Source organism: Gossypium arboreum, chromosome 8 (genome assembly GCF_025698485.1).
Source record: "Gossypium arboreum isolate Shixiya-1 chromosome 8, ASM2569848v2, whole genome shotgun sequence".
Taxonomy (NCBI): domain Eukaryota; kingdom Viridiplantae; phylum Streptophyta; class Magnoliopsida; order Malvales; family Malvaceae; genus Gossypium; species Gossypium arboreum.
In genome coordinates this window covers 14,672,397-14,685,285 of record NC_069077.1, presented here as the reverse complement: position 1 = coordinate 14,685,285, position 12,889 = coordinate 14,672,397, and the positions used below count along the sequence as shown (strand labels likewise).

General features: G+C 33.0%; 1 pseudogene; it reads left to right on the top strand.

The window, feature by feature from the left end:
* Positions 1-11,474: 11,474 nt before the first annotated feature.
* LOC108466056 (expansin-like B1) lies at positions 11,475-12,537 on the top strand (annotated as a pseudogene).
* Positions 12,538-12,889: the final 352 nt, after the last annotated feature.

Here is a 12,889-nt window from a genome sequence, read left to right as displayed (position 1 = left end):
TCCAGCTTGCAAGTGGCACAATACATCTCCTCTTTATTTACTTTCTTCATCTTATGATGGGAAAGTAATGTTGTGGGATCTAAGAACAGTGGTATCGTTTTGTATTTTCTGCATTCTCATAATTTAACTGTATATTGTTTTTTTGGATATCGTTTTGATGATTACTTTTTGTGTGGCAATAGCTCTTTTATGTTTTGACTGGTGGCAAATGGAACAGGAAAAATCAACTACACTAGATTGCAGTCCAAGAACAATTTGCAGAAGGCACATAATGACTAGCTCCTACCTCTACGAATGCTTGTGGGAGGCATTGCAGCAGCAATAAGGATGATATTGATCAAAATGCAGTTGACACCGTATGTGCTCTGAATCCGAATTCAGGTGTGACTTTTAGCTATTTTATGTGCAAAAAAGTATTAGAGTGCCTTATGTTTGTATGTTAGTTAAGCAAATTATAGATAGAACTTGTAGTAGGATCAACTAATTAGTTGATCAAAAACTACACCCTATTTTGTAATCGTCTACTTGCATATTTGCATATACTTAATAATAATCTCGTGTCAACTAATTATTCTATTTTTTATTTAATTTTTGTTTCAACATTTTATTTTTATTTGAGTTGAAAGAAGAAAAACACAAATTGCAATTTTGACTTAGTTAATCAATTTAAATAATCAATGTTGATATTTCACATGGGAATGGATATTCAAATCTTATATTTTACATGGTTATGATTTAAGTCCTTATTTCATTTAAGGAACTTCATTATAATATCTTATTTTATTGATATCTTTATATTTAATCTAATTTTTATTATTTATTTTAGTTTTGATTCTAAATTTTTATTTTTTTAATATTTAAGATAAGTGAGTTCTAACTTTTGGATTTTAATTGTGTTATTAATTTATTATTTTAAATTCTAAATTTAAATTCATTAATTTTTGTATTTAGTTTTAAAGTTAAAATTTTAATAGAAAATTTAATTTGATAATGAATTTTAATAGAAAATTTGGATATTATTCTTCTCAATATTTTGATAATGAATTTTAATTTTTTTATATTTTTCATGACTTTTATAATATTTTATTTTATATTTTTGAATTTTATGACTTTTAGCGACGTTTTTGGGAAAAGCGCCGCTAAAGGTCATGAGCATTAGCGGCGTTTTTTCAAATAAACGCCGCAAATTTTAACGACATTATTTTTAGCGGCGTTTTTTGCGACGCTTGTAAAAATACTACAAATAGTTTTAGTGGCGCTTAAAAGCGCCGCTAAAGACCTTAAAAATCGCCGCTAAAAGTCAATTTTGCTGCAGTGAATGCCTTAGGTCTTGCCTATGTATCTCAATATTCCCAAATTTAATCAATCAAACAATCACAAATTCAACAATCTATCATACATACTAGAATGCTCGTTTCCCTGTATTTCTTATATCATTTGGTACATTCAATTGCTCAATGCCTATTTACAATGTAACGTATAGAACTTAGTAGTCTAGAGTAAAAATTTTTAAAACCATCTACTATCATGCCAAGCTTATTGTAAACATAATCATCTTATGTACATACTCCTAACCAATCACTTGTATTTCTACAAGCTTAAGCACACATTTGACAACAAAATTTAAAAGAAAAGTATTAAAATTAAAAACAAATTTCCTATGTTACCCCGCCACACTTTAGATAACACATTGCCCTCAATGTGTAGCCTGGAAAAAATAAGAAAAAGAAGTTACTTGATTGATCATGACATTGCAATGGTCTAATGGTGGGTTTTTCCTTCTTTGTTCGTTATAAGTTTGAATATGTTGTACTTCTTTTATGTGGGATTTCTATACAGAAAACTTGAAATAGAAACAATATATAAAGTTTATTATTAGCCCTACTCCTAAAACAATAAAAATTATCCAAAATTAATTATAGTTCCAAAAATAAAAATAAATAGTTCAATTGTCATACGAATCATCAAAATGGGGCGACTACCCCTTCTCCATGGGTGTCTTCCCATTTCCCAAAATTTGACTTCGAGTTGAGCCTTTGCTGCTTGGCGAAGGTACTTGGCAACTCGGGCTTTGGATCATAAGCCCTTTACTGCGTAATATACCGTGGCTAAAAGGCTGCCTTATAGCCATCCTCTCTTTGCTCGGTAGCTCTTTCTTCCTCATCTTCATCATTTTCACTTTCTTCCTCCTTGAATGTTGCAAATGTATCCTAGTTTGGTAGGTAATTTGGTTCTTTGATATGGTTTTGCCATGCAAACTAACTGGTCATGTTTCTTGTATCCACTTTATCATCCAGCCTAGTTTCGAGGTTTTGCTCTTTTTTTCCTTCCAAACTTTTGTTGATTGTTTCTTTTTTAGAGATATGGGAACATCCATCTTTTCTTTTCTTCTTTGGTTCCATTTTGTGATATATTTTCGATTAAGTTCTATATACTATGTATATAGAATCACCTATTACACCTTTTGTTGGTCGCATGAATTGTTTTTTTTTTTCCATAGGAACCCTTGCATTTTTGCAAAGTCCCGTCACAATATGGGGAAAGAAAATCCCTACTTTCTGGCCACTAACACAACATTTCATATTTTGATGTATCTATTCTTCAACATATATTTGTTTTTTCTGTAGAATTCTATGCAACAAAATAACTCGAAATGTATTGACATTAGAAACATTAAGAGCAAGTGAACTCTAGTGCAAATAAATTGCATCCACATTTTGGCTATAGGAAACATTATTTCTTGATTGAAATTAGTCGGTAGTCTAGTATCTTGTCGGAGGTTCCATTCACCTCGATTTTTAGTTAGATATTTTATGATGCTTTCCGTATTTATACCTTCAAATGTTGTTAAATTTGTATTTTTTAAAAAATCAGTTTCATATAAAAGAGCATCATAAAATTCACAAATTGTTTCTGGGGTGAATCGTACATCATTACCCTTTACCGTTATTGTTTCCCACCTGACACCGGATGGCTTTCGAGTCTCTTCATATTTGAGAGCAATGTAAAACTCTTGGACAAGTGGGATAACAACATTTTCTTTAGGAGTGACACAAAATCGCTCTCATCTATGATACCGTACTAAAGACCAAATTTCATTGCAAAGAACCATCGAGGGTTCGAATCTCCTTCCCTGAATAAAAGTTTTCCCTTGAAGCTCGAGAAAATACTTTTCAGCATTTTGGTTTCTAAATTTTAAAGGATTTGAAACCGCCAATGGTTTTTGCACACTAGTTTTTCTACTCTTCCTAGGTGGCATATTCAACTTAGAAAAATTAAGATATTTAAATAATATATTTCAAAAGCAATAGAACAGTAAAATTTGAGAGTTGGAATTCATAACCATTTCCTTGAGATCTTGTTTCCTTCAAAGTAGTTGTTTGTGATCTCTTGTATGAATGCTTAATGTGCAGCCTGCACCAATGAAGAGGAAAATAAGAAATTTGTAGCAAAAATTTTTTAGAGTTTAAAGGATTTTGAAAGAATTTAGAAGTTAAAAAGGCTTTAATTTGAAGTTAAAATAGTTTTTAGGTTTTAAAAGGGTGTTTTAAGGTTAAAAATCGGTTTAAAACATTGTTAATATTGCCCATTGTACTTTTCCGTAATGGAACCTATCTAGGAAAATAGTTCTTGATTCGTCGAGAAGATGGGCCTTAAGCCCATTGGTTGAGGAATTCATGGTCGATACCCTTAGTCTTCTAAGTTCAATGTAGTCAAAAGAAACCATGGATAAACTCATAGTGTACATCATTACCTATCCCTATGGTGCACAATGTACATACATAAGGATGAGTTTCTTGCTCTTAATTAGTTCATAGCCTAGAGTTTTGGTGGTCCTACTAAGTGGACTTGATGAATTCACCGATTTTATAGGATGAACTACTAGATGCTCTTAATGAGTTCATATCCTAAGGTTTGGATGGTTATATTGAGATGGACTTGATGAACCTACTGAATTTATAGGATAAGCCACTAAATATTCTTAATGAATTCATATCCCAGGCTTTAGGTGGTTCTAGTAAGACGGACTTGATGAATTCACCGAATTTTTAAACTGGGAGGTTGAGTTTATTAAATTCTCTTAATGATTTCATAGCCCTGGTCTGGGTGGTCTATACTGATATAGACTTGATGGAATCACTTACGTAAATGTGAAGGATTAGCCACCTTCTATACAAGACGTTGAGTTGTTTTTCTAGAGCACTTATTAGCATCTTGAGGTATATTGGCTAAATTTTTTTATCTATCGCGAAACACAGTTGGACCTGAGATTAGTTGTGTGTTATGAGTTTACTCTTATTTTAATGAGTTTCAGATTCATTCACTTGTTAAGAGAATAATTTTTAATTTCATTGTGTATTAGTGCAAATCGAACAGATACTATTACTTAAGCGATTAATTGCGCTATTGCTCTATTTCTTGTGTTTTCAAAAATCTTTATTTCTTTTGCATTAGTGGGAGAATGTTGGTAATACAAAAATATGGTCCTTAGAATCTAACCGTTACAATATGACAGTTGGAATCTAACCATTGCAATATGATCGTTGAATTTTTTAGACCATTTTGTCCTTTTGAAAATCCTATAAATAGGGTTTATTTCTCCTCATTTTTTACAAGCAAAAAAATCAGAGCTTCTCTAAATCTTTTTGATTCTCTCATCTTTCTTTTCTCTAAAACTTTGACATCTTACTAAAATTACATTAGAGGAAATTCTGTTTAGGAGATTGAATTTTAAGCGGGACCGTTTGTAACCCTCCAACCTTTCGTGGAATTGAATCTAGTGTGATTTTTCTAACCAAGTTTTCCCGACCTGCTTTAAAGCTTTATTTTTATCTTATTTCCCAATTCTTCATAGAAGAGCAATACCAATTGTGTTCTATCTTCCTCATTTGAGTGTACGAATTTGGAAGCACTGTGTTAACCTTAGGGGGCGACGTCCATTTCCGATTACACCAATTAAGACGAAATCGCTTCTAAGGCAATGGTTTTCCACAGTGCAATATTTATTTATTTCTTTATTTGTACTTGTCATTGCTAACTATTTGTTTTGTAGTAGTAATTTTCCAACATTGCATAATTTATATTTATTTTATGATAATTTATTTTGTATCTTATGGCTTAAATGTTTAATTATTGGATTTTGACTTATATTTAAATTATCATAGAACAGGTGGAAGAATTGAAGCAAAAATAGTTTGGAGTTGATTTTTAACAGAGGAAGCATGGAGCTTTCTAGTGAAAAAAAAATTAAGAAACCAGTTACGAAACTCAAACAAGAAAAAAAATTGAACATGAAGCATTCTAGTTCCTCTACCATGTCGAGCTGGTTTTTTAATGTGAGACAAAGATTTAATTTTGAGTACATTCTGGCCCTTTTAGCATGTCGAGTGAGTGTCAAGGAACCGTGCACTTGCTTTTTTTTCTTTTTTTTTTTATTATCTTTTCCACCCTTTATATAAATTTTAACTTACAAATACACTGATAATACTCTAGAATGACATATTTTTATCTATTAATTATATATTTATTTTGAGTATGATCGTACTAATTTGAACTATTTATGGCTTTTTATCTTATAGGGGCTAAATTGAAGGCAAAAAAAATTTGGGGGCTAAAAGCGTGAATTTAAAAATAAAATGGTCCAGCATGCAAGAGGTGGTGCCAAAAATACAAATTGTGGAAGATTTGGAGCAAAAGTGCAAAGAAAAGATTTTATAGCACAAGACTCTATTTAAATTCTAATTATGTTAGGATAATTATTAAGGATTATTCTTTAGATTTAATTTTAGCTTTTATCTTTATTTGTCCTTATTTATCTATAATTATCTTTATTTATTTGTATTTATCTTTTAGAATTTAATTAGGAATAGATTGGGTTTTCTAGTACTATAAATAGGGGATGGAGTGACACAAATTTTAGACTCATCTTTTTTGTAAACACTCTCTCCCCCAAAAAGCTTAGCCATATTCTAAACTTATCTACCCAAAGGTTGTCGAAATTCCCCAAAGGGGTTCATGAGGCTTAGAATCCGCGCTTAACCTTTTTAACGAGTATTTATCGTTTCTCTGCATTACGGGGCTAACGCTTCCGTCCATGTTGCTTAAAAGGTAATCTTTTCAACTTGTGCAAGCAACGGTTGCTTTGTATGTTTTGGGAAGGTTGTATAGTCGGTTCATTAGCTTCCTATAACACCCCGTACCCGAGACCGTTGCCGGAGTCGAACACGAGGTGCAAACAGACTTAATTCATTTATTTACACAGTCCATTTTTTAAAATTTCCAGACAAGCTGGCTAACTGTGTCACTGTCACCTTAAAAATCATATCTCAAGTTCAAAAACTCAAAAACCAGATCCGTAAATTTTTCCTGAAACTAGACTCATATGTACATCTACAAATTTTTTTCTAGAATTTTTGGTCAAGCCAATTATTACAGTTTATTAGTTAAAGTCTCCCCTGTTCAGGGTTCGACTACTCTGACCTTCATGCATTACAACTTAGATATCTCCCTGTACAGGACTTCAATACTTATGTAGTTTGTTTCTAAAGAAACTAGACTCGAAAAGAAATCTATACATATATGGTATGACTTCTAATTATCTCTGGCTAATTTATAATGAATTTCCAAAGTCAGAATAGGGAATCCAGAATTCGCTCTGGCCCTACTTCACGAAAACTTAAACATCTCATAAAATACGGCTCATATGATCATTTTTTTACTTTCATATGAAAATAGATTCATCAAGGTTCGATTACATAATTTATTCACAATTTAATTCTATTCCTACTATTTTTAGTGATTTTTCATATTCACATCACTGCTGCTGTCGGTATCTGTTTTTAAGGTAGACTTTACCTATTTCATAATTTCCATGATTCAACTAGCCCTTTAACATACATAGCACAAAAATATGATTGTGATTAACCATTCCAATGGCTAATCATTGCCAAGCATTTCCACACCTCTCAATAACCATATATATACAAAATGATTATAACGCTATGCTCAAAATATATAAGCCATTTTCGCATGGCTATCCAAATATATACAATACCAAAGTACTTGACTAACAACAAAAGGGCAGCCCTATACATGCCATTATCAGAGTTCAACTAAAAGAGTACCAAAAGGGCTTTGATAGTGTGGGCGACTTCGACTTTGACACTCCCGAGTCCGATAGCTGACGAACCAAAATCTATAAAACAGAGAATCAAAGAAACGGAATAAGCATTTAATGCTTAGTAAGTTTTGAGCAATGAAATTAGGCACAACTGAAGTATAGCATTCATATGACTAAACGGATAATTTCATATACACATATTCTCAAAATCATACCTACTTCACATTTCCAACCCTTATATTCATACATAAGGGATCAACTTAACCAAAGGCCGGAAGCTTATTAATCGATTGGCGAATACTATTTAAAAGGAATCAACTATTCCAATGCATATCTGAAACATACCTCATCGTTGGGATTTTACGGCGTATTAATTGGAATTATTACAGCAAGATTGCTCATTCCCAAACCAAGTACCTTCGGATTTAGCGGATATAGCTACTCGCTCAAATGCCTTGGGACTTAGCCGGTTATAGTAACTTCGCACAAATGCCTTGGGACTTAGCCGGATATAGTAACTTCGCACAAATGCCTTGAGGCTTAGCCGGAATTAGTCACTAGCACAAATGCCTTCGGGCTTAGCCGGAATTAGTCACTAGCACAAATGCCTTGGGACTTAGCCCGGTTATCATCCGAATATTCATGCACATATCAATAAATCATGACACATCTATATTTCATTTTCATAACTAGAATTCAAACACAAGTCACTTATCAAGCATTATCATTTTCGGCTCAATAGCTACATACAAAGAGCATGATTTTGATTTGCTTATAACATGATCTAATCGAATCATAATCTAAGTTCCATTACTCGAAAACTTACCTCGGATGTTGTCGAGCGATTTCAACATGACTATTCGATCACCTTTTCCTTTCCTTTATCGGATTTAGTTCCCCTTTGTTCTTGAGCTTAATTTAACAAATAAATTGATTTAATCATTTTGAACATCAAAGAGAAACTCGAGGTACTTAGCCCATGTATATTAGGCATTAGAGTCATATGTGTATGAAATCATGAATCAAATTCAACATATTAGCCAATATTCTCCTTTAGCCGATTTTCTAAGTCAAGATAAAGTCATCAATATGCTTACCTATAGCCGAACGTACAACATCAATCTATGTATTCATTCATGTGGCCGAATATGCATGTCTATGTTGAGGCCGATTGTATACTAATACATTCTACAAATATGGTCACTTGTATTGACTAATTACCATTTTGTTTCAAGTTCAAAGCTCGGCTAAAACACATATATACACTAGTACTCAAATACTAACATTTGCACTTCACCTTAATAGCTAGCTTAGCAACCCTTAATTTAACATATAATTGTTCATAACACAATTAAAGCATTCTCTCCATTCCATCAATTCAAAACACATACATTACTCAATAATATTCAAAGTCACATTCGGCCTTAGTACACAACTTGCTAGCCGATTTTTCTCCATCTAGCAACTAATGCACATATGTGCTCATTTGTTAGACTCTACTTCATCTAACATGAACAACAACTATATTTCTCTTCTACTTCCTACCATGGCCGAATGCTTCATGAAGTTGCTAAGACCTACCTTTTTCAAATTCTCACACACACTCACATCCAATCCTTTTTGTTGAGCACTCAAACTCTATCATCTTTATACCTCATCAACACAACATCAAACACCAACCAAGAAGGACAACATCCATGGCCGAGTATCATCTCCATCACATAGCAAAGATTTAAACCATGGGCTAGGTAGAATTCAAGCTAACAACTAAAAATATGCATGAATTTCATGAAATAACATCAAACATACCTCAACCTAGTTACAAGCATGGCCGAACCTCTTCAACCTTTCTTCCTTTCTTTCCTTTGATTTTTCGGTCAAGAAGAGCAAAATGAGAACTTTTTTTTTCTCTTTTTTTTTTCATCACCCATGCTCCTTATTTTATTATTCCTAACATAAAACACTAACATAAAATGTTTATAATACCTTTTAACCCATAGCATGGCCGGCCACTAGTTCAAATTTTGGGTAATTTGACATGCAAACCCATCATCTTTATAACATGCATTAATAGGCCACTTACATTTGCCTAGCACATTTCTAAATTTTCTCACATAAGTCCTATTAACTAAATTCACATGCAATCGACTAAATCGAAGCTTAAAACATTCACACATTCATATTCACATATTCTAGACAATAAATATCACATTCAAATACTTCGGTGACTCGGTTTAGCGGTCCCGAAACCACTTCTCGACTAGGGTTAATTTAGGGCTGTCACACTTCCTGCGTCAGAGATTGGCGAGCCCAAGAGACAAAATGGCGTGGCATTCGCCATTGAGAAGTGATGATCTAGCATAAGATGGTCCCACAAAAGCGATTGTTAGTTAGAGTCAGGTTTCTCTAAATCATAAGTCTAAAATCTTGGAGTTGGTGGTCGTAGGTGTCATCTTCTACTATAACTGGCTTATTATGTTTGAGAAGGATCACCTAAAAGTCGAGGATTGAACCCAAGGCAGATCGAGACAATCGGAGACTGGAATCTCTCCATAAGACCCCTTTTTCAGTATTTTATAGGGATAGGATATTTTTGGTGCTCTTAACGACCGCATCATACACATTATTATTAGGATGTGAATTAGGGCTATTTACATCTTGAAAATTTTTTCTTATCTTTTCTCTCAAAATATTTTCAAGATTGTGATATTTAATTGGGTTTATTCTTTATTCTTTAGTAATTAAAATATTTTGTTTTAATTATAAATATTAAGATTTGTTGAATATAGAGCTCGTATTTAATAGTTTAGAATATTTATTTTATCAATTAAAATTGTTAAATTCATAACCATTTGTTTAGTTACTAGTGTAATAACCTAAGAAAAATACATATTTAATATATAAATATTTAAAAATTAAACATAAAATAAAGAATAAATAGAAACTACAATAAAAATTTTGATTTAATTTCACTCAAATTAAGAACGAATTTGAGAAGATGAAGAAATTTGTCAATTACAATCAAATCGGTCTGAAAGGTCATGACAAATGTGGGAATACTTATAAAAATAAATGAATTTATTAAAGCAAGCGAAAATAATAGAATACAAATGCAAAATATGAAATCTGAGGTGCTAATCGTTTTTAGTAACGGTGGGGAAAGAACATTTGGGACTGAGGCAAATTAAAGATGTAATAAGTAATGAGACAATAGAATAGGAAAGAAGAGAAATCAGATCATCAAAAAGAGAAGCAAGTGACCACATCTTATTCTAAAACCCATTATTAGCTTAATTCATATTTTACCATCTTCCTTGTTTTTCTCCGGTATCGTACCACCCAATGTGCTGCTGACAATTGCCAAATAGAGCTACCTACTCACCCACTTACTAAATAAAAATACAACTCAAATCAAAGAAATGATTGTATGAAACAGTGACGTCACGTCATCTGTATCCCTTTTTATTAGTTTTATACCACATCATTACTTTTATTCTGAATTTCAGGATTTTATCCTGAAAAAAATTAAATCTAAATTAAAATCCTAAAATTCAGGATAAGAATATTGATGTGGCATAAAACTTTTAGAAAGGAATACAGATGACGTGACGTCACTGTTTCATACAATCCTTTCTCCTCAAACCATTATTATTATTATTATTATTTTCGAAAATTCACACCTGTAATCCGATTGCCAAGATTTTGAAAAATAAATATTCAACATCAACTACTTGTACAAACATGAGCCAGCAAAAGAAAACAGAAAGATTAATGATAGCTCTCAGCCCCAGTTTTTGACAGTCATCTCATGGTAGTGCTTTAGAAGTTAGCTTTCTGGAGGTGCCTCAGAATATCGACCTTCGCTTTTGTTATTTGTTTATACCAATTCTTAGTACTTGACTCCCTTGAGGCATCAAAATATTTGAGGAAAAACAACTTACAAGAAATAAAGTCTGCATCTCTAGTCTTAAACCAATAGCTTAAACAAATAATTTAGTCCCCGAAGTAACTTACGTGTAAACTTCCAAAATAGACCGGCAGATATAGACACGAGTCTTCCAAAAACTGAAGGGAATGTTCACAAAAGTCATACACAACATTTATTAACATAATACAATAAATACAAATATCCCTTATATTTTCAAATAAGCATGTTAAGGACGGCGTCAATAACAAGGGTCTGCATACCGTACACCGTTTACGATCCTACATCTTCATCCTAATGCAGCATCTTTTCCCTCTGCCTTGCTATAAATATGGGTATTCTTGTTTCTTAGCTTCCCATCTTACCTTAAACCTCATTCATCTTCATTCTAATTTTTAAGTTTTCTTGGTTTCATTGGGTATCAGAAACATGGGGTTCTCGCTCAAACTTCAGTATTACTGTCTTGTGCGTGTCATGTGGTGCTAATACCTGCACTGTGTTACTCAACGACTATTTAGTGAAGTCCAGAGCAACTCACTATGGCAGTTCCGACGGCTTAGGCACTACAAGTATGTACATTTCTCCAATAATACAGAGATACATGTCTATTTTATTACAAAATTTTTGCATATATGAGCTAACAATAACGTGAATCTAGGTGGAGCTTGCGGGTTTGGAGAATACGGAAGAAATATCTCTAGTGGCAATGTCGCTGGGGTTTATAGGCTCTACAAGAATGGAGTTGGCTTTGGTGCTTGCTATCAGGTAAATCTTCAACATTCTAAATTATAATATCGGTATTATGTATATATATATCTTGATCACAAATGTCGTTTCTTGGCTGGTTCTTTTATGTTGCCAATTAATGATGTTTAAATGAAATAACCCCGTTAGGTTAGGTGCACAACAAACCCTCAAATTTGTACTAAGAAAGGGGTGAACGTGGTGGTGACTGACTATGGCCAAGGTTACAACACCGATTTCATCCTCAGCCACCACGCATATGAAGTGATGGCACGACTAGGCACCGCGGATCGTCTGTTTGCTTACGGAGTTGTTGATGTGGAATACCAAAGAGTTCCCTGCTAATACGTTGGTCATAAGATCCAGGTTAAGGTTCATGAATATAGAAGAAAACAAGATTACTTGGCCATTATAATGTTGTACCAAGCTGTTAAAAGTGATATCCTATCCGCTGATATTTGGCAGCAGGTAATCAATCAAAGTGCTCGAACTCTATGCCAACCTTTGATGTTGTATTGCTATTAAATGGAATTGAAAAGTAACTAGTTTTGATGGTAAAATGCAGGGGAAATGGGTAGAAATGAGAAGGTCATTTGGGGCAGTTTTCGACATGCCAAATCCACCATTGGGAGCCATCAGTTTGAGGTTCAAAGTGCAGGACAACGCCGGTATCAAATTGCCAAAGGCTGTTATTCCTCGTTATTGGAAAGCTGGAGTTGCTTATGATACCGATATTCAGCTTCAGTAAACCACAATTCTCAAATATGGTTGCTTTGTTTTTGTTATTACGTCAGTAAGTGTTTGTTTGTTATATATATATATTTTTTAAAAAGTGTGTATTAATTTATAATAAGACAGCAGGCAAAGTGCTCAAACTTTTGCTTTGTGCTGAATAAACCCAAAAGGTTGGGTATTTGTAGTTTCCCTGATATATTTATTTGTGTGTAATCAATAAAGTTCTCTTTTGAGAGGTATTTTCTTTATGTTTTCTTTCTATAAATATGGTTCAACAATCTTCCATAAAATTAAAGAAATTATAAATATTTATAATGTTTGTCGTAACTAATTTTTTGGAAAACGGGTATCAACTTGAAGAAAAA